Genomic DNA, 23,726 nt, shown 5'->3' with positions numbered 1-23,726 from the left:
AGAACAGGGGGAAGTCCTGGTCCTACAGGTTGAAGATAGCTTACATGGGCTCCAAAGACAATGTTCACCTATTTCCCAAATTTGCCTAAGATAAGAAAAATCCATTATCATGTATCTGATGATAGCATCATTATATACAAAGTACCACCACATAAAATCATGATTGAGATACATGTGCAGAACTTCATTTTCCGAATACCTGCCTCTGTGATTGCCTCTGAGTCTGAGATATAGCTGCTCTGGAAAAAAAGGCTTCACACGCTACATATAAGCTTCTAAGTGGAAGTATAATTTCAGAAATTAAGTTGAAAGTCGAGTTTCTTGTATTAGAAATTCTTGTATTGAAATTCTATTTCCATGATGTATTTAAACTATGAACTGGCACTGGAGAGAATTCTTTTACTGTTATCATTTCTTGGGTCACTTGTCTCTTGCTAATGTCAAAACAAGAACGCTTTCTTGTTTTTCTGACTAAGGTACTAAAAAGAAATTTCCAGTAAGCGTATAACATTTTCTTGTAAATTTCTTTGGCTTCGATGAATTGCATTTTAAGTGAATTGCATTTGCAGGTTTGTGGAATGATGCCAAATTCGTATTTTGAAAATGTAAACAAAAACCACAAACAAACCTTCCTTCTTCTATTGCTGATGACTGTAGTATATGCAGTTCACTGTGTTGTTTAAATAGATTTCAAATAATTTCCCCATAATTGCTAATCATTTCAGTAGGAGGCATGAGGTTAGCAATCAATAATCACCTGAAACTGTTGAAAATGAAGTTCCGGGATCAATAGAACATTCTTCTTCCCATGGAAACACAGCCCATTCAAATGGCTTTCCTCACTGTTCTTTTCTGTTTTGTATTTATTGTAGACTCACAGGCACATTACTTATGGAAAAAACAAATTGAGGAAATAGACAAAATGTCACCAACACCATGGCAGAGATGGCATTTGTTATAAAAAAACATATCCTAAGAGAGGCAGGAAGGGGTATACTATTTCGTACAGATGGTAAGATTGCAAAGTAAAGTTCTTAATTTCTAATCAATAGCTGTGTCTTCTCACTGGTCCACTTTCTTTTAAATATATTTTAAAATATATGTTAAAGACATATACTTATCCCAGTATGTGTAATTCTATTAGGGGTTATTTTTAAAGACACGCTCAAATAGAATATGCAGAATTTTGTTTATCTGGCCAAGATAAAACATTACATCAATAAATGTTAGCTTCACTTTTATTTTCTTAGGCACTAAAACATTTTAATTACTGATGATGAATAGAAGGATGAGCTATTCCTTGAAAAAATACAAAACTATTTACAGTTGCATTGTATAAAACAGACTTACTTTCATATATATTGCCCCCTCCCTTGTTAAATAGAAAGCAGACTTGTATTTATTATAAAGTTCATTACCACGTCTACAGACAGATGTGTTCTCGAACATGTTATAAAAGCCATCATTTAACATTAAGAAAACTAAAAAAAAAAAAATTGAAGATGCTAATGTATTTTTGTGTTTGAGAGTCAAAAGAGATTCAGGGAAGGAAGGGAATTTTTGTTGTTTGTTGTTGTTCCTGTCTTTGTTTTCTGGAGAGATCTTAAAGGAACCTGGTTTGCCTCAGTGTACTTTGGTATTTTTGGAGGGGGATAATCTAGCAGTAGTGCTCCTAAAAATTTAGGAGTCGGGTCTGAGCTTGAGATCAACCCAGGAGAAGAGTCGTAAACTAAAGAGAAATTTAGAAATAAGAAAAGTGATTTAAAAGAAAACCACAAAAGCAGCATGAACATGACACCAGTGGGTGATCTCTAGCGATATCCTCTTTACTTCTGTAAATCTTCGCAAAAAACTCAACTCAGGTGACCTACAAAGGAAAGGAGGGGGAAAAGGGATAACCAACAAGGGAAATTTAATTTTGCGCGTTGGAGTCTGCCTGTGAGTGCCGGCTTGCCGCCTACCCCCGGCTCCCTTGGGGAATATTCCTCGGGAAGAAACGGGTGCTCCTCTCAGTCTGCCCGGCACCGACTCCCAGAAGGTGTCACATCGCGTGGTTGGGACGGGAAGAAAGGGTTGCCACTCATCTGTTGCACAGCCCGAGGATGGAGCAGGCAGCTGCTGAGATGAGGTCGGGGACCAACAGCTCGCCCCAGGGCTCTCGGAAAATAAAGGAAGTCCAGTAGAAACCGAGGGTCTCAAGGGGACAACCCTCAGCGAAGATTCCGCGCGGACGCCACTCTTGAACTGATCTTACAAATGGACTCTCGAGTCACGGGGCCGTGACCAACCAAGGCTCCGTGAGTCACAAGCTGGGAATCACCACGTCGCATTTACAGCAAGTAAGTTACTGCCAACTTCGCCAGTATATGGCATTTCCTCGCAGCGCTTTGGTCTTATTTTAGTGCGTGAACACCAAAGAGATTGGCCAGGAGATAACTTACATCCTGAAACCTCAGTGCGCTGATGCGAGCATCACACACACACACACACACACACGCTCACACTCTCTCCACCTGAAGCCACCGAACCTCGCGCTCCTGGGCTGGTACGTGTTTGGGGTTTTATTCAGTATTTGGAAACTTACTGATCTCCTATGCCTGTTGGAAAGCCCGAGCTGGGTGGGGGTGGATGCAACGCTGCGCCTCGTCATTTATTCCTTGCGACTGTCTGGATCCTTGACACTAGTCGCAAGCCGCATCCTCCTGCTCTTGCAGGGGAAGTCTGACACCTTGAGGACGGGAGTGGGGGTGCCGGGAGCCCAGAGGAGCCGGAGTGGGAGAAGCTTTGAGAGTTCCCGGGTGGGGGTGGGAGTGGGGGTTACTTTCCTCAAGTCTGGCGACCTGCCGCCGGGGTGCTGGTTTACCGGCTTGGGAGCCGAGCGTCCAGGAGCCGGGTCCTGGCGCGAACTGGAGTCCGGCAGCCCTGCAGAGCCCGCCCAAAGCCTGGAGGTGTGTCTGGCCCGCACCCAGGACCTCAGGCGGCTTCTGGCCACCGGCTTCTCTGGATGACGGCTGGCTTCTGGGGAGTCCGCCTGCCCTGGCTGACCTCAAGGAGTTGGCCCAGGGAGGCGGCGGTCGTTTGGGGGGCTGGGTGGGGGGGGGCAGCGGAGCCGGGGACCCAGCGTCAGCGCCCGCCCGCGCGCGGGTCCCCTCCACGGCCACACGGAGCGGTGCGTGGGACGCGCATCTTCACCGGCTGTCCCTACCGAGCAGGGTTTGTGCGGACCCTGAGTCAGGCAACCGCCCGGGACGGAGGGCGGGGTTATCTTCCTCGGGGCTCGTCCGCCGTCAGCCGTGGGAACGCTAACTTCGTCCCCAGGGATCGGTGGGGGCGGGGGTGGGCGAAGTTCTCCTCCCCTGGAGCTCACCTCCCCCTCCGGGGCCGCCCCTCCCCCGCCTCCCATGGCACCGCTCTCAGAGCATCCTCACTCCGCCCAGTTCGGTGCCAGCTGCGTGGGCTCTAGCTTCGTGCGTTTTCCTTGGAATGCTCCAAAACTCGGCAGCGACTAAGGAAATCCCATTGGATTTGGCCGGGCGTGCTCTCCCTGGGCATAGCACCCGCACCGCATGTCCTTGGATCGATCGCTCTTCAGCCAGAAGACTGCCAACTTTGCAGGTAAAGAGGGTGTCGCCTCAGAGCTCCATTTGACCGGAGCTGCACCTCTCCTCCTTTCTGGGATCTCAGTTAAGTTTCTCAAGCTGCCTGGGAAGCCGGCTCCCTCTTGGGAGGCGGACATCCCTGGGGGGGGGGGGGGGGTTATGAGTTCAAAAGGCTCCCGCTGCGTGGTTTCTCTTTAAGGCTCCAGACCGGGTTTGTGAAGCTTTCTGTGGTTGACCTGGGCTGAGCGGGAGTTTGGGGATGCTTCTCTGCCTCTCCCGGCACCCAGCTTTAAAGCAGGGGAGAAGACGAGGAGTGAACCCCTGATGTGACTTATATGGTAAACAAAGCGGCCGCAGCCACGCCATGGTGCTGGGGAGGAAGGCTGTTTTTAGCCTTTTATGCGTTTGAGGAAAATGGAGATCTTGGTGGCCCCTGGGCGTATAGAAGTGAGCCCTAGACTCGCTGGCACCCAAACTGGGGGGATGTAGAAAGGAAAGTGATCGATATCCTGTCGATCAATTACACTCTGCGTCATTTTCATTCCCTATCAAGAAACAGAAACACTTTTACCAGTGTGGCTGGACCAAGGCTAAGCATTCCTATTTCGCTTGGCAACTGAAATTCCAATTAAGCCAATGACCCTGTTTGCTACTTGGGTAAATCACTGAGATTCGTAGCACAACTTGTTGTTCCAGCTGTGAACTCAGCTGCCTTTTGTGACTAGAAACTAGAGAATACTAGCAAGGGATGAAGGGTTTGGGAGAGACTGAAAAAAAGGAGCTCTGTCTGTATTCACTATGTTGCATCCACTATGATGCGTCCTTGTTCACATGGTTTCTTAGGGAGACCCTTCCCAGTTAAATTCCACAGCTATAAATGCAGCAGGTTGCTTACTGCTTACCGAGTAAGCACCAAGCCAAAGGAGTGGGAGGAGGCAGAAGCAAGGCTTACTTGTTTTATTAAAAATAAATTTAGAACAGACTTGTAAACTGAAAAAAAAAAATCTTTCCGGTCTCATATAATTTCTGGCTTTTCGATCATAGTAATCACAACAGAACATACTACAAATTCTTTAAGAAAAATGGTTAACTAGAGGGTTTTTTTTTTAAGTAAAACTGTGAATTAGACAATGAGAGTAAGAAAGTGTGGGTGGATATGTTAAAACATTGAAAGCGACGTCTCTGTGTTATGGTTTGCTGTTTAAACTGACATTGCAATACCTACTTCTATTCACCTGGACAGCATACCAGGAAATGTTTCCCCTTAAGTATTTATGACAAAGATTCAAGATACAGGGATAACTAACACTTAGATATTAGAATCAAAATTCAGGTAAGACATTGTTAAAGAAGCACTTTAAAAACTATATTTGTGAATTAATGCAGTTAAGGCAAATGAGCACATCAGTTAAATGCACTTTATCAAAGTATTTTATGCAGATGATTTGTATTAATAAAGGTTAGTGCGGGTAGAAAAAAAGAAAGCACGTACATTGCCTACGAATAAGAAACCATAGACGTGGAGAGTCTTTCAATAGAGCTCTGATCAGAGCTCAGCTCTTCTGCCAAACTTGCTGTTGTGGAGTGAAGAGCTGAAAGATTTATGCCAAGAAAGTTACCTTCAAAGAGAAACGCTAACAGGTTGATGAGACTGATACATTAAGAGGTGCTTAGTATTGGAGTGAATAAATATAATAAATATATCATTACATCAATAGATAGTTCAAATAAGGCAGGGTGAGATTTGTAATTGCAGATTTAGAAAAGTTCTTCCTCTTAAGAACTTAAAGACACGAGCATTCATCAAAGCAGAAAGTAAGCTGTACAGAAGAAACGTCTCTTTAGTAAAACCTTTTGAACATTAACAATGTTTCTAAAAATCTCTGAGTTTGAAAAATAAGTTTCCATTTACTTGCTTAATGGTTGTTCTCAAGGATTTATAAAAGGTAAATTAGATTTCCATTATTTATAAGTTTTACAATTTTGTAATTTTTATGTTATTTTTCTGTTGAAGTTATTCCCAGAAGGTCAGATTAAAATGCACAGAAAAAACTAAGCGAAAATTAAAGTTCTACATGAATTTTATGGCCACTTTGATTATTGAAATGGTAAGAGACCAAACAACTTTTCGTATAAGATAACCTTAATTAACTCATACCTTACATAAATAGGAAATATCAAAAACATTTCTATTATTCTTTCTGATTAGGATAGGAAAAATTCAAATATCTTGTATATCTTGTCCTGGACACACATTTTAAACTTTTAAACTTAAAGCCTATTATAAGCATGATAAATTTCTATTGAAGTATAATCATAGCCTTTAGAATATGCTGATTAACCCCACCGCATTAAAAATATTTTTATAAATATGTTGTTGAGAATACTGGCATATTTTTATAACTGCATGTTTAACCGCCAGGATACTTTGTGGCAATTCAGATTATCAACATTACATTTAGCAGCTAAAAACTGAAATAATCTATCTTTTCTAATTAATTCATATTTTGTAACAAAAGTGAAGATATGCACACTTTTGTTCAGTAGTTAAAATTGTGAATATCAGTGCTCAAAGACATAAAAGATTTTGTAAATGAGGATAGATATACAAAAATTGCTGAACAGTCTAGCTAGGACAGTAAAACTGTGGACTGAGTATTTTCTTAGGAAACGCTGAGTCTTTCACTTTTTCAGACAAGCTAGATGATGAGAAATATAATAAACGATTGCATTTTTCTTTCCCAAAATCATTATTGCCAAACGTTTTATGAGATTGGATTCTAATGTGCATCTTTACTTTGTGCACTGTATTGACTAGACTAAATTGAAGCCAATGCTCTTTGCTTTCTTAATATCTATGGAAAACCTTCCATAAGCATATTAGTTGTCATTGAAAATGAGATTGAGGAGACAGCTCAAAATGAAAACCTTGTGTTTTCACCTAACTTGTGCCCATCACTTCCCCACCCCAAATTCACATTATAACTGGTGAGTTCAACCCTGCTTCCAGTGGCCAGTTGCTTCTTTCTAGTGGTGATGAAAGATTGCTTCAGAACTCTTTCCTGTCCTTATGATTTTGACTTCTAATCCTCCCAGATGCAGTGCGATCTCACTATGTTGAGAGATTTGAGAATATTTTGATCAGGGATATAATATCATGGCTCTATCTTTTTAATCAGCACAAATATAGACCTGATCCCTGTGAACATTAGTACTGCCAAAACCACTCTATGATGAAAAAATACATTTAGAAAAAGAAGCCATTCGTTCGCGAAAATGAAAATTAAACACACACGCTTTGAAAATGTACCAATTTAAAACTACGTTGTTCTCCAAACTCTCTGGGAAATGAAGTGATCTGTTTAAAATTCTTAAAAATCTCAGTGATTCTTCTGAAAGTTCAGTTTCATTTAAATAGGATACGATAAAAGAGACAACTGTTTCAGTACTTGATCTGCTCTTGTAACTAAACTATAGATGATATCCCATTAATATTAGGGTATGTTTGTCTCCTTTTAAAACAGGTATCCTTTGAAAATACAGCAGTGTCATAGAGTAATGGCTTCTTGAGGAGCTGACGATGACACATGGGCAAACTTTTACACATACAATTAGAAATGTTAATTAAAACGTTAATTTAAAAATATGCCTGGATAGCTTTATCTAGCACACTGCATTCTTTTGGAGAAATGACAAGTGCAATGAAATAAATCAGATATGCATTCATTATATTCTGCCTGTAGTTTACTATTATATTTTTTAAATATGTTGGAAAAGTCAACATAAGCAATTTCCTTGAACACATTTCATCAAAATTTAAAACTTACTTAAGACAGAAAACGGGAACTTTTACAAACAAAGGTAAGGAGGAAAAAGAGAGAGGGCCAGTATTTATGGGTACTTAATGTATGACAGGCACTATTCTAGGAACTCAAAAAAAAACACTTTTTCTCATGTTTATCTTTACATCTACCTTAAAGCTGAAGTATTATTACCACCTTTTGAAGAAGTTGAGAAGACTAAATCTCTAAAAAAAATCACAAAGCTGCTTCATGACAGAGTCAGGATTTGAATCCTTGTCTACTTGATTCTAAAAGTGACACTCTTTTAACTTAATTCTTACGGTTTTTAAAATAAAATTAGCAATCTCTTAACAAGATTCATAACTTCGCGGTATTCTTACGACTAATTAGTTCTTTAAGTTTTCAAATGTTTTAATATTCGGACATAAACACCCCCATTATGAGTTGCTGTAACAGTTTTGAAGCAGAGCACGAGATGAGCCACTCACATCAAGCAGGTATTCTCAAAATTATTTCCTTTCTTATTCTTGAATATAAATATGATATATGGAAAGAATAAAAGGGTTATTTTAATGGATAAATTTTAAAGTTATAATTTTTTCCTTTAAAGGGTCCTTAGATTACAATTTCTAAATAAAAAGTTCTCATTCACATCTCTAGACTAATAAAACATCTTTGTTTATAGAAAATACAATCATGTTAAGACATGTTAGGTTTATATTGCATTTTACCGATGCTGCATGAAATTTCTAGACAAGTGTTTTGGTCTTAATTTTTTCTGAAATTTTAATTGCTTCCTTGTTTTTATCACCCCTTGGTATTTAATCAGAGGAGCTCTCATTTATACATCCCAGAAGACATCTATCAGCTGGTAACACATTTTAAGAAATTTGCCACATTTTTTTTTCAAAGATATACCTGCAGTAAAAACCTATGTGATGATGTCTAAAGGCCTATCTTGAATATGTGTAATACTATTACAAAAATTGACTTTGAAGTGGTATCCATTCAATAGATATTTGTTGAATATTAGTGAATAATTGAATATTGAGATGAATAAGCTCTTCATCTTTCCATTTTCTGGCAAAACTCCCTCTGTATATAATAAATTTTCCCTTAGTGTCTCCTGTCAAAATGTTTTCCAAGCCTCGAGTCTAGTTCACTATTACTGTCTCCTTGAAAGTTTCCTTCCTGTCTCCAGGTGTTGCCAGTATAAATACAAGCAAAGTTCTTGCTATATTCTGACTTGCAGGTGGGTAGAGGTCTGTCTCCTGAAGTAGACAGTAAACTCCTTTAAGAAACTCAGAAGATGCTCAAAAAAATGTGTGTTTTTCACTGAATTAGGTGGTCATAAGTATAATGCTTTTGTAATTGAGCATAATTAACTTATTTCACAGTTTCATAATACCATAGTTGGTTCATATTTTGAGCATATTTGTTTATCGAATGATGCCAGTTATAATAATGACATTGCACTTGTCTGATACATGGAGTACCATATTATACCTATGTTACAAAAAAAACAAATTCACTGTTATTCAGTGGATATAAGTTCCGGGTCAAATAGTTACTCCATAATGCTCATTTTCACAGGATTTATGTAACCCATTATATTAGTGTGTTTTAGTTTAAAGTGGCACTGTGCCGCAATTCTTAAGGGAAAGTTTTTGTTCCATGATGCTGTAGGAAGTATGGTTGAAGTTGAAAGTATTTCTCAGGAATACCTACTGAACTAAAGAAAGCCAGAGACTTCTCTGGAGTGATTATATTAGGCAAATCAAGTTGAGACTTCACGTCAAAAACTTGATAAGTACGTGATGCCCAATTGTGAGTGGCAGGAGCTTCTTGCTTTGTGTGTGTGTGTGTGTGTGTGTGTGTGTGTGTGTGTGTGTGTGTATCTTTTCATTCTACTTCACTGAGAATAAGATTGTTACAAATCAAGGTTTATGAAAAGTGTTCAGATACTCTGAGACATTTTTCTTGTATTTTACCTCTAAATGATAGTCGGGAAACTACACAACTATATAAGCTAGAATCCTGTGCCTACCAGGATTATAGTCCATAGCATAATGCATTGTAATTTTCATTTTCACTGAATTAGTATAATTAGTGTTCAGTATATGCTCTTTGAATAGATGAACAGAGTCAATGAATGCATGGATGATTGGTCTGTTGCCAGCAGCTATGTTCAACCTCTGTATTTCAATATGGTGCTCTTTCTAGTAACTGGTTACACACCATTATGAGTCCCCAAAACCACAATGGAGGGATGAGAGGGCAGGCATGATACCTACATTGAGTGAAGAATGGAGAATGCATTGTGGTTTATCTATGATCATCCCCATCATTTGTGACAGCATAGGTATCGTTTTCTGTAGAGATCACATTCACGCTGGGTGGGAGGAAGCTGCATATCCTGAACCACATCGAAGACTACATGGAAGTGAATTCTCTTCTGTGATAGTTGTACTGTGACAAGCATAGTTATTGGGTCTTGTTTAATTGCATCTAGAGTGATACATGTCTATATCTGCATTTAAGCATATACCAGCATTAAAAATCTGTGTTTAATTCATTAATTAAATATAAATTATAAAATTTAAATTATTTAAATAAGGAGGGAGAGAGAGTGAGAGAGAGAGAGAGAGATCTGTGTAAGTAACAAAAAGAGTGAGGGACTGCTTCTGGGTGATAACTCTTAAGATAATGCCCGTAGAGCAATTATCAGAGATAGTGAGATATAATTTGTTAGCAGAGTACAGAGTAGCCCATAAAAAACAAGAGAACTTGTTTGCCAATAGCAGTGTCCCTTTAGAATGGTGAGATGTGTAATGAATGATCTAGGTCATCTAAGTCTTTTTTAAAGCAAGACTTTCAAACCTTACTAAATGATTTTTTATAATATACTATATACATATGTAAAATTAAATATACACAAATATAGGATGTTTTATTGAGGGTTTATTTAATGCATGAAAATCACTATTCAAGATGCTGAAAATACAGAGACAGATATTTTCCTTTTTCTTTAAGATCTCAAACCAAGGATTCTCATGAACTTCATTATCATATTCCAGTGTCCCATATTATCTTAGAGACATTGTGCTGTTTTATTGTCTCCTGCCATTTTCTTATGGGAATAAAGGACTCACTCAGGAACTACAAATCATACTGAAACAAATTTAATCTATATTTGAAATTAAAAATTAAAAAAAAAAACACTGGGTCACTTTGGAAGAAATTCAAATACATCCTCCCTGCCTCAAACTACTGTTTCCTTTAAGAATGGGACCTGGGTCTTTCAGCTATGAATCTACATTAAATTTCCATGTATAAATTTATGTTAAAGACTGGCACTATTTAAGATGGTGCTTTCCTGTTATATGTAGGTACTACTAAATTACTATTCAAAAACTATGTAATTTATGAGATCAGTTGTTTTCCAAAGTCTTGATGGATTTATGGCCATACATATTACCCAACCCCCTTTGGAGTCAATGAAGCAAACCTAAGAGGAGAAGTCTGTTTTAGAGGTAGGGATATAGTTAGTTGGATCCTCAGCCCTACCTTTTACCTTGATACATAAAAGATCTTGACTCAGGATATTCTTGAAATGGTGGATCCATTCTAGAGTCATCTAGAAGTTCTCAGTATCCACTGTTGGTGTTTCCTAGCAAGCTCCTCTGTCTATAGCTGAGAATGTATTAAAAACTGAGAAAGAGACCATCTTTTACATGGTTTTAAATATTTGGAACAGAGAAAGGGACTGAACTAGCTACATTAATCTTTTTTAAAAACATTTTCTTGTGACCTACATTCCTAGGACTACCCACTCTTTGCCAGAATTTTTGCTTTCTGAGAGTCATCATGTGAAATAATCAGAATGCCTACCTCTAAGCCTCTGAGAACCTCTACAATGAAGGAGAAAGAAATATTTCTAAAGAACACTCAAATTTCAGGGTTATTATTGTTCTGTAGGATGTTAAATAGCTTTGTATCTTAAAAAATAAGATATGCCTCTATGTATGTGCTGAATAAAAAGAAAGTGTTGGCAAAGGGAAAAGACTTATTTGCTTATCTAGTTCATTTTAACCTCACAGCTTAACATTTTGATTTGTAATGTGCAAGCTACTTAGAAAGCTGAACGACATATTCTCATTTACCACTCCAGCACGTTCTTGGACAAAGTGAACCAGCAAATGATTTTGCCCTTTCATGAATAAAAGAAGGTTTAATGAAAAAACATTTCATTATAGTAGTGCTTATGATAAAGAAATTTTTCCAACATATAAAATATCAACAACTTTACCCTGAAGAATAAAAGCTTATTTCTATTCTGTTGTACTTAGCAGTGAACCAACAAAAGCAGAATTCAAAGCAAAACTTTCTCATATACTTACATACTTTCTTACTGGTTGTTACACTCTGTGATTGAAAGATTGGGTACAATTAAATATTGGAAAATGCCCCTTTTTAGATTAATAGTTAATAGTAATAATTTTGGGGAACAAAATGCAGACCTGTTTCACGCCATGATACTTTAGCCTCTGATTTCATTTTTTTAGCTTCTGATTTTTTTTTATAACATAGATATTTATGAAGTAAATATAGAGGCAGAGGTCAATCTGATTAAGAAAATGTAAACAAATTGAGTATTTGAAAAAACCCATTGTTGAATAATGTAGATCGATTTGAAACATATAATTTTGATTCATTTCAGTTTACTTAAAGGAAGTTATTTGAAAGCAGAACTACATCCTTACAATGCTCCTGGTCTTAAGATTCAAAGTAAAATCTCATCTATAAAAATATACAAGAATTGTGTGTGAAATATTTAACGTAATTCAAGAGAATCTTCAGCATCTCATAACACGCATGGGTACTCAATGCATTTTAGAAGTGTTTTAGGGTCTACCAGATTTTATTTTTATTATTTTAATCAAAATGAAATGGATATACAAGTCCATCAAAAGGTTTCATATACCATTTGGTTCAATTCCAGTGCAACATTCAATAATACTTACTGTTTGCCCTCCATCAACCCTCTCCCCACAGACAGGCATCTTGTTTGAGACTGCACCCTCATGGACAGGAGGCTTGTGACAGGAGTTACTACATATAAATTCACATCCCCTGCTGCCTCAAACAGACCAGGGTGCCTCCATATGTAGTTGGCAAGTACAATGTACATTTATTTTTCTGAACATTTACAAAATTGTGGTAAGATCCTTTTCGTGGTTGAATTATGACTTATGAAAAAATGCCATTAATAGTTTTTTTCTTTTTATTTAAGTTAGAGATAGAAGTTTCTTCCTAATATATTTAAGAAAATTTAATATCAAGAGAGATTCAAGCAAAAGATTTGAAGGAAGGAGATTTCATATTGTCACATTCTCCCTTGATCCATAGGGGTGGGATTTAATCTACTGTGTTTAATAAAAATGAGTAATTGTATTCTCTGCTCTGTTTTAAGGAGAAAATCATTACATAGGTGGTGCTGGGTATTTTTAGCCATTTTTGTGTTTTACATTAAGAGGAATGCTCACTATAATCATAAGAATAAATATTAAAAATATTTACTATATGACTATTTTCAAATGTCTTGTCTAAAACAGCAAAATACTTAAGACATGTTACTGATTTGTTAATCATAGCTAATCATTTTTTTTTTAATTTTTTATTTATTTGGAGAAAAAGAGAGAGAGCACCAGCAAGAGGGGAAGAGAGAGAGGGAGACAGAATTGCACGCAGGCTCCACACAGTCAGTGCAGAGCCCATTTGGGGCTCAATCTTACAAACGGTGAGACCATGACCTGAGTGGAAATCAGTACTTGAACGTTTAACCAACTGAGCCACCCAGGTGCCCCAGTAGCTAATCATTTATTTAAAATATGTATATAGGATTTTAATTTTAATTCCTGTGACAAATACTTTTAGTTTATTTTCCTAAATTTTTTAGCAGTACTTTGAAAACATTTGTAAATTATTTGAAATGTAAGGCCAAGCACTACAAAATATTTACCTGACTTTTGATGAACTAATATTCTCTTTATTTCTTACCCTAGAGCATGTTGAAATAAATTTGAGGGATGGTGTATTTATTTTAAAAAAAATAAAATTTTACACATACTGAGACACATGCATTTCCGGGCTGGACAGGCTGAGCTGGATAAATTGAATTTTCTATTCTTTTGAAGAACAATTATAAATCCGTTTTATTTTATATTTTAGTTTCCCTTTTTCTTTTTGTAGTTGCATATACCATACCTGCTACTTTTAGATGCCCTCTGTTCCTTCTTGTGATCTCATTCTTCTACAGCAACCACGAGTTCTCATTAGCATGTTTAGCATGGATATGGTGGCAGTGAATTTTTTCAGTTTTTGTTTGGTTGAACGCGTTTTCATTTTCACCTCACTTTTAAAGCTATTTTCATTTGTCAGAGTATTCTAGATTGGAAATTATTTTCTTTTGGTATTTTAAATATGCCACCCAATTGACTTTTGACTTCCATCGTTTCTGTTGAGAAGTCAGCCATCGTTTCTGAGAAGTCAGAAAACTGAGAACAGTGTTCTTTATTTTCACTGCTTTTAAGTTTTCACTTAGGCTTCTGTTTTTGTAGTTTTACAATAATGTACTTATACGAACTCTTTGGATTTCCACTGCTTGACATTTGGAGCATTTCTCTTAAATGGCTTTATATCTTTCATCAGTATTGGAAAATTCTTAGTCGTTATCACTTCAGATATAGTTTTGCACTTTCCTTTCTTCTCCCTTAAGGCCTCCAATTACACGGTTTTACCTTTTTACTCTGTCATCTAGCTAGCAGTCTTTTAGTTCTTCTTATAATGTGTTTTCCATCCATTTTTGCTTTCTGTGCTATAAACTGGGTATTTTATATAGCCTTATTTTCCTATCCACGAATCCTCTTTTTTGTTTTTATTATCTCCGATCTGTTGTTAAACTCATTAATTAAATTATTAATTTCAATTATTGCATTTTTCACTTTCAGTATTTCAATTTGATTCTTTTTTTTACAGATTTTAGATCCCTCAAAAAACTTTCCACTTTTCTATATCACTCCTGAATATTGTTAAAGAACACATTTAGTTTAAATTCTGAGGCTAATAATGCCAATAACAAGGCTATGTGTTGGTCTGTTTCTCTTAATTTTTTACTAGGATGCTTCACAGTTTTTTTTATATAGAAGTGGAAAATGTGTCTCAAAAATTATAGAAAAAAATTATAGAAACTTTGCCATCCAAAGCTTTGCCTCTCTCAAAGAGGATATACCCTAACCTCTGGCAGGCACCTAGGATTAGACATCTTAATCAAATCACAAGCTGAGCAGATTAGAGGCTAATTTTCAGACTTTGCAAGACTCTATGAGTCCCTGTTTGACCCCAACAATGTGTTATAGGGCCCCAGGGTCTGAGAACCTTGGCTATTTAATAAAACTACTTCTCATTTCAGGTTCCAAAATATGAATTTTGCCTTTGAATTTTTGTGAAATTGATGAATACTTTGCTCTAATTTTCAGCAGCTTTCAGATAAATGTAGTACTTATTTTCTTACGACGCTTAACATTTGAATGAATGCCTTGAGAAGAGTTACCGAACATGACGCTCACTTCCATCTGTCTTCCTTTTTGCCGGGACATAGGCACCTTGTACTCTGGCTGCCTGGGCAAATGCTTTGAGGGGAAATATGGTTTGTGGAAGGTCAACTCACCTCTCTGTGGTTTCTCTTGCTCTGGGATCTTGGCTCCTCAAGTCCTAGTTAGGCCTGCAGACAGAGGTTTGTTTATTTGTGTCTTTGTATTTACCCAGCTTTTCTAAATGGTATCAGAAGAAATGCTAATCCACTGCTTGCCATCCCATCACAGTTAGAGACACAAGTCTTTTATATTTTGACTTCACTGGTGAAAAGTTTAGTCAAAATGTTTAAAAGAAAGAAACTATACTCACAGCATAGTATAGATGTATAATTTTACCCATATAGGAATTGAATCAGCAACTGCAAAAGAGTCCTGGAGTTTTGGGCCTATTTTATTTATTTATTTATTTATTTATTTATTTATTTATTTATGCAGAAGTAATATTATTCTTACAGAATTAGCAAGTCTTTGACATTAGCAACTAAACAACCATCTAAAGTATTTTATATAAAATAATAAATTCTAGGGGCGCCTGGGTGGCTCAGTCGGTTGAGTGTCCGACATCGGCTCAGGTCATGGTCTCGCAGTTTGTGACTTTGAGCCCCGCGTCGGGCTCTGTGCTGACAGCTTGGAGCCTGCTTCAGATTCTGTGTCTCCTTCTCTCTCTGCCCCTCCCCCACTTGTGCTCTCTATCAAAAATAAATAAAATATTAAAAACAATGTTTTTAATAAAATAAAATAATAAATTCTAAATAAATTGATCTGGCACAAAATCAATTATAATCAAATTCCAGTTAATAGCTCTTTCTTACTGAATGATAAACACATTATTAACTGAACTAAAAGTAGAGGCGCTATAATACGGTAGCAATTTGACCTCTTCGCACTGAGGTGAGATTTTTTTAAGGCCTGTGGTTTTTTTAAGTAATGTTCATTTCTTCCACTTGAAGTCCATTATAAAAATGCTATTGCTCACTGGTGTTTGTGTTATAGTTATAACTGTTACTGTTAAAATTACCTAAGCCTGGTTTCTGCAGATGTACTAGGTTACTATATTACATCAGATCATATAACTTGACATCATCCAAACCTGCTTATGAGACATTATATCTGATTTTATCACCAATATCATTGCAGCATATGATTCATATATCTGCTAGTTGTTTTCATTTGCTCCAAATCAGACCTTGCTTACCCTGAGATGTGCATCGTTTGTCTTTTTTTAAACATCATTGTAATTTTAATCTGTGATAAAGAGATGGAGTAGATGAGGGAATGATGAATTCCCATTATAGACTTGACCACGATTGGATACCAACACAACATGGTGTCAGCTCTGGGCTGACAAAAGTTGTCAGTGCTCAATTTTGGGGGGCTGGAAAATCTTTTTTCACAGCCTCTTCTACTTTAATATTGGCTTTAAATATAAGGAGGAGCCCCTGATGGATGGCCTGCATAAAGGTTTGCTCAGAAAATAGTGAGAAGTTAGACCAAATTCTAGACTCAGTACTGGTCAGTTGTGTCTCAGAAGGGAGGTCTGCGTTTGTCCTTTGGGCTGACATTCCTAATTCGTCCCTCAACCCTAAATCTCATGCCATGGTCCTCAGCACTACATCTTCCACCATTGAAAGGAGTTCATCTTATGGTCAACAGCAGATACACTGTCTTTGAGCTTTGGGAGAACCCACCTTAAAGCCAGACATATCTTCCAGTGGAGCATCTTGGCCACCAACCCTCAGATTCATCCAAGTTGTTATGGGTATCAATGCTTATTACTTTTTTTCCCCTTAGTGGTCCTTAGTGTGAATGAAACACGATTTTCTTACCATTGGGATGACAACATGGACAAGCTGAAAGGTATAATGATCTGGGATTTCACTTTTCCACTGCACTTTTCCACTGAACTACTGAGCCTGCACAGATGCACACCCAGTCTCCTAGCCAGGAAGCCCATGGATTTCACGTAACTGTGGAAACCCAGGCAGTGGACAGCAGTGGGACTTCAGACAAGATCCTGGGGGATATTACTTACTTCTAGAGGGAAGTAACCAAGCTTCCCCCAAAAGTTTTAGGGTACCATTTTGAGGACTTTGGGTCTATAACTCAAGACAGTCCTTAAGGAAAGAGCAGATGTCGGGGGTCTCACAAACTTGACTCAGAGGAACATCTCATTTCTATGTCACAGACCTATAAGAAGCAAATACTCTAGTTCTTAATTCTTCTTGACTTGAGTATGTCCTCTTCTCCACACATAGCATAGACTTGCTAGAAAATCATCATTCCACTTTTCTCTTATTTGTACTACTGACTAACAACACTTTCTTACAGTCCTCCTTGATCTGTTTGAAGGCTATTTTGGAAATGACTTCAGTAACCTTTCAATCATCTCTTAACTGGATCTATTTTTCCCCAGATGATGGGATAGGGGTTAAGGTGTGATGTTGGAGGGGCCTACTATGCTTATTGTATTTTCAGTGGTGCTCTCAAGGCCCATCTACTTCTTGACATGCCCTCTACTAAGACCATGTGTTCTATAGGCAACAAGAATGGTGTGGACAAGGAAGAAATTGTCTATTATCTTTATATACCATAATTGTCCATAGATTCTGCTGTGTATAAATTAAAGATTTGCAGTTTGTACATTAAAGATTTTCCATTTAAGTTTTTGAGAACCAAAAAATGTATACTGTACATATTTTTCTTTGTAAACATCAATTTCAAGACATAATTTTGTAACTACCTAATGTCAAACCCTCAATACTGAACTCCTCTTTGAGTCCTTAAGTCGATGAGATTTTAACCCTACTGGGTTCAATTTTCTTGAGTGTTTCCTGAAGAGCCACACACCTCATATAATTTTTCTTTGCATCTTTTTCTCATCTCTTGTGATTCTGCATTGGAGTTTAATGTCACAATGCAATCTCCAAAACACACAATTATCATGTTAAGTGGCTAGCTGGCTTTTAATGATTCTGAGATTTCAACCAGATAAGACTGTGGGAAGTGTAAGATGCTCTCCTAGTGGCTAGAATGAAGTTTTACAACTTTCTTCTGAAAATAATAGCAAATTAACATGGGTTAACACTTAATGAGTAATTAGCCTATGGCAGGCCCTGGGCTGATTGGTTTACTTACATTGTCTTATTTTATTAGCCTCATAAGAACTTTCATGATCTCCATTTTACAGAAACAGAAACTCAAGACCTAGAATGGGTAAAACAGCCTTTCCAAGTCATGTAATTAGTATGTGATATAGCCTTGAATTAAACCCAAACCCAACAAATTCCAAAACCAACTCTTTCAACAATTACACTGTAAAGCAAGTTTGAAATCTCAGGCATTTTCTCAGTATACCCCTGTAAATTACTAACCAGCTTCTAGTTTTTCTTGTTTTTTGGTCTTAATACACATGACGCCATGTTTTCAAGGCTTTTAAGGTTTTATAGTACTTGCTAAGGTACTGATTTTTAAGGACTGGTTTTAAATCCAATTGCACAATGCCTAAAGAAACACAGTGTCCTTATTCCTTCATTTTTATTTATTTCCCTTACTTATCAATGTCAATTTCAGGAAGAATCACCAAATTTTTATCTTCCTTCTCTTTTTCAAGGATATTTTAAATATTATTGTTATAAGGTCTGCTTCTTGATTTATATTTTTACTTTTTTTTTACAGACACCATCTCTAACCCCTAGAAACCATTCATTTTTTTCCATCACTATAATTTGTCTCTTGAGAATGTAATATAATTGAAATCATACAATATTTGACTTTTTGAGATTGGATTCTTTCACTCAAGATAATGCCCTTGAGATTCATACAAGTTGTTGTGTGTATCAATAGTTTGTTCTTTTTTATTGATGGGTAGTATTCCACAGTGTGGATGAACCACACAATTTTAACCATCCACCACCCACTGCAGGACATCTGGGTTGTGTCCGTTTTTGTCATTACCAATAATGCTGCTGGAAACTTTTGTGTATGCATTTTTGCGTGAATATAAGTGTTCATTTATCTAGGAAATGTGTCCAGAATGTAATTGTTGAGTCATGTGATAGTTGCACATTTAGTTTTTTAAAAAACTGCTTAACTATTTTTTAGAGTGACTGTACCACTTTACATTCTTACCAACAAGGTATGAATGATCTAGTTTTTCCATATCCTTACCAGATAAGGGTGTGGAAACATAGGATAAAGTTGCATCCTTACCTTGGTGCCATTACTATTTTTTGTTTCAGTCATTCCTCTGGTAGTGACTTCTCATTGCGGTATTAATTTGAATTTCTCTAGTGCCTAATGATGTTAAACCTCTTATGTGCTTACTTGCATCTGTATGTTGTTTTCGGTGGAGTATCTCTCCACGTCTTTTTCATATTACCTGATGTTTTTTCTTTTGGTTTTTGTTTTCAGTGTTGAACTTTGAGAGTTCTGTGTATATTTAAATGCTAGTCATTTATCAGATATGCTTTGCCAGTATTTTGTTTAAGTCTGTAGCTTGTCATGTCATCTTCTTGACATTTGCTTTGCAAATGTTCTAATTTTTTTTTCTTTTCAATTTTTTATTTAAATTCTAGTTGGTTAATATATGGTGCAAAATTGGTTTCAGGTATACAGTTCAGTGATTCATCATTTACATACAACACCCAGTGCTCATCATAACAAGTGCCCTCCTTAGTACTCTTCACCCCTCTAGCCCATCCTCTACCCACCTCCCTCCATCAATCCTGTTTGTTCTCTATCTTTAAGAGTCTCTCATGGTTTGTCTCTCTTTCTCTTTTTCTCCCCTCCCTTATGTCTATTTTGTTTCTTAAATTCCACATATGAGCAAAATCATATGGTATTTGTCTTTCTCTGACTGACTTATTTTGCCTAGCATAATACTTTCTAGCTCCATCCATGTTGTTGCAAATGGCAAGATATATTCCACGGTATATCATCTATATCTATATCTATATCTATATCTATATCTATATCTATCTATATCATCTATCTATCTATCTATCTATCTATCTATCTATCTATCTATCTCATCCTCTTCTTCCTTCATCAGTATTAACATTTGGGCCTTTCCATAGTTTGACTCTTGTTGGTAGTGCTGCTGTAAACATTGGAGTGCATGTGCCCCTTCAATTCAGCATTTTTGTATCCTGTAGGTAAATACCTAGTAGTGCAATTGCTAGATTGTAGGTTCTATTTTTAACTTTTTGAGGACCCTCCATACTCTTCCCCAGAGTGCCTGCACCAGTTTGCATTCCTACCAGCAGTTCAAGAGGGTTCCCCTTTCTCCACATCCTTGCCAACATCTGTTGTTTCTTGTGTTGTTAATTTTAGTCATTCTGACAAGTGTGAGGTGATATCTCTTCATGGTTTTGATATGTATTTCCCTGATGATGAGTGATGTTGAGCATCTTTTATGTGTCTGTTGGCCATCTGGGAGTCCTCTTTGTAAAAGTGTCTATTCATATCTTCTGCCCATTTCTTCACTGGGTTATTTGTTTTTTGGGTGTTGAGTCTGATAAGTTCTTTACAGATTTTGGATACTAACCCTATATCTGATATGTCATTTGCAAACATCTTCTCCCATTCCATCGGTTGCCTTTTAGTCTTGTTGATTGTTTCCTTCACTGTGCAGAAGCTTTTTATTTTGATGAAGTCCTAATAGTTCATTTTTGCTTTTGTTTCCCTTGCCTCTGGAGACAAGTCTCATAAGAAGTTGCTCCTGCAAGGTCAAAGAGGTTGCTGCCTGTGTTCTCCTTTAGGATTTTGATGGTTTCCTGTTCCAAATTTAGGTCTTTCATCCATTTTGAATTGTTTTTGTGTATGGTGTAAGAACATGGTGCAGTTTCATTCTTCTGCATGTTGCTGCCAAGTATTCCAACACCATTTGTTGAAGAGACTGTCTTTTTTCCATTGGATATTCTTTCCTGCTTTGTCAAATATTAGTTGACTGTATAGTTGTGGGACTATTTCTGGGTTTTCTATTCTGTTCCATTGATCTATGTGTCTGTTTTTGTGCAAGTACTGTACTATATTGATGACCAGAGCTTTATAATATAGCTTGTAATCTAGAATCATGATGCCTCCAGTTTTGTTTTTCTTTTAGAGGATAGCTTTGGCTATTAGGGGTCTTTTGTGGTTCTATACAAATTGTAGGATTGTTTGTTCTAGCTCTGTGAAAACTGCTGTTGGTATTTTGATACGAATTGCAGTGAATATGTAGATTGCTTTGGGTCGTATAGACATTTTAACAATGGTTGTTTTTCCAATCCATGAGCATGTAATGCTTTTCCATTTCTTTGTGTCCTCTTCCATTTCTTTCATAAGTGTTCTGTAGTTTTCAGAGTACATATCTTTTACCTCTTTGTTAGGTTTATTCCTAGGTATCTAATTATTTTTGGTGCAGTTGCAAATGCGATCAATTCCCTGCTGCAAATGTTTTAATTTTGATGAAATCCAACATATCACCTTTTTTTCTTTCTTACAACATTTATTCCCAAAAAGGAAAAAAAAAATAAGGCATAGAGAAAACCAGGAATTTCCCAAAGTCTCATAGCAAAGAGTTTATTGTCTCCATCACTTGCTTCTAGTTATAGTGTTCCATAGGTGGTTATCTCAGTGTTCCTTTCCCTATCTTTCTGCTCATGGCTAGACTATTTGTATTTCTGTTTACATACAGGTTTAGCATAATATAAAATTTTTTCTTGCATATTCTTGATTAAATATACACTTGCTTATTATGACCCTCTATAAATTTGTCTGTTATTGAGCACAATTTCAACTTTTTACATTTTATTCTGTATCATTTTTGAAGTATTTGTAATGCCTTACCTCAAACCAGTGATACAAAATTTTGCTTATGTGGTGATTAATATTAGGTAGGTCTGTCTTTGAATTTTAGATTCAAGATGAATTACTTACTTGAGTACCAAAAAAAATTTTTCACTAGGAATGAATCTGGATTTTGTAGGGGAGATTCCTGGTGGTCCAAAACTTCACTCTATAATGATCAGTATTCATATGGTTATTATTATGCAAATTAACCTTACTGGTTTTTAACACTAGAGTCAAACTATTTATTTTTTAATTTTTATTTAAATTTTAGTTAACACACAGTACAATATTGATTTCAGGAGTAGATTCAGTGATTCATCACTTACTTACAACACCCAGTGCTCATCACAGGTGCCCACCTTAACACCCATTGCCCCTCTAGCCCATCCCCCACCCACCTCCTTCTATGAACCCTCAGTTTGTTCTCTACCTTTAAGAGTCTCTCATGGTTTGTTTCCCTCTCTCTCTCTTCCCCGCCCTTCCCAGATGTTCATCTAATCATATGGCATTTGTCTTTCTCTGTGTAAAGTCAAACTTTAGACAAAAGATAGAAAATCACCTTTGGTGATGGGACCTACTAGGAATGTCATCAAGTTGAAAATGCATAAGTAAATTTACAGATCACTGAAGTCAGAAGGGGGAAGTTAAATGAGAAGAGAATGTTAAATATAAGTTTATGAATATTATTTGACTAATAGTACTCTAAAATATACGATAGTTTAGGCCATTTGAAACTACCTATATTTGATCATTTTTTCACACAGCAATTCATATGATTCAAGCAGATAATAAGATAATTGTCATCATTAGATCATTAGAGAGAAGAAGTAGAAAAGGATGAGAAGAGATGGTGTAAGTGAACTAGGCTCTTATCATTCATAGTAGGACATCAAAATAAAAGTGTCTAAAGAATCACATTAAAATATTTGTCCTACAAAGTTTACCCTTTTAAGCATTCATTTTCATATACCAGTCAAATTTATAATTGCAACGGTCTAAATTTTTTCAGCCTTATTGAGATATAAGTGACAAATAAAAGTGTAAGATATTTGGAATGTACACAATGGTGATTTGACATGTGTATACATTGTGGAAAGATCCCTTCCATGTAGAATTAACATATCCACCATCATACATATTTATCTTTTCTATTTTGTTTTGTTTTGTTCTGATGAGAATATTTATCCTCTACTCTTTCAGCAAATTTAATTACACAGTACACTTTCATCAACTATATTCACCATGTTATACATTAGATCCTCAAACCTTATTCATCTTATAGCTGAAAGTACATATCATTATACCAATCTCTCTCTATTTTCCTCTCTTCCACCCCACAAGCCCTGGAAACCACTTTTCCACTCCTGATTTTTATGAGTTTGACTCTGTTTTTAGATTCCACACATATGTGAGACCATACAGTATTTGTCTTTCTCTATCTGGCTTATTTCACTTGGCATAACACCCTCAAGATCCATCCACGTTTTCTCAAATGTCAGAATTTCCTTCTTTCTCATGGATGAATAATAGCCCGTTGTATCAATATAGCACATGTTCTTTATCCATTCATCCACTGATGAACACTTAGATGGTTTCTATAGGTTGCTGTTTGAATAATGCTGCAATGATCATAAGAGTGCAGGTAGTTCTTTGATATGCTCAGTTCATTTCCTTTAGATATATGCCCAGAAGTCAGATTTCTGCATCCTATGGCAGTTTTAGTTTTAATTTTTTAAGGAAAAACCTAAACATTTTTAAGTAAACACTTCTGATATCTTTGTGCCTTAAAGATTCCTAATTGTTAATCAGCCCCTTCATTTGAAGCACTGACTTTCTAA

General features: G+C 36.7%; 1 protein-coding gene across 3 annotated transcripts in view; it reads left to right on the top strand.

Annotated features, from left to right (window-relative positions):
• Window positions 1-1,939: 1,939 nt before the first annotated feature.
• TRPC4 (transient receptor potential cation channel subfamily C member 4) overlaps window positions 1,940-23,726 on the top strand; it is a 201,077-nt gene continuing 179,290 nt past the window's right edge. Inside the window, exon 1 of one of the 3 annotated variants that reach the window (XM_011284874.4) lies at window positions 1,940-2,339. The gene's annotated coding sequence lies outside the window, so the exon portion shown is untranslated. Of the gene's footprint in view, window positions 2,340-2,399; window positions 2,546-3,297; window positions 3,616-23,726 lie in introns of those variants that run through there. The other 2 variants (XM_019825579.3, XM_019825540.3) reach the window with 2 other exon arrangements.

Source organism: Felis catus, chromosome A1, assembly GCF_018350175.1.
Source record: "Felis catus isolate Fca126 chromosome A1, F.catus_Fca126_mat1.0, whole genome shotgun sequence".
NCBI classification, from domain to species: domain Eukaryota; kingdom Metazoa; phylum Chordata; class Mammalia; order Carnivora; family Felidae; genus Felis; species Felis catus.
Note: the sequence above shows the minus strand (reverse complement) of the source record. Positions and strands in the feature narration are given on the sequence as shown.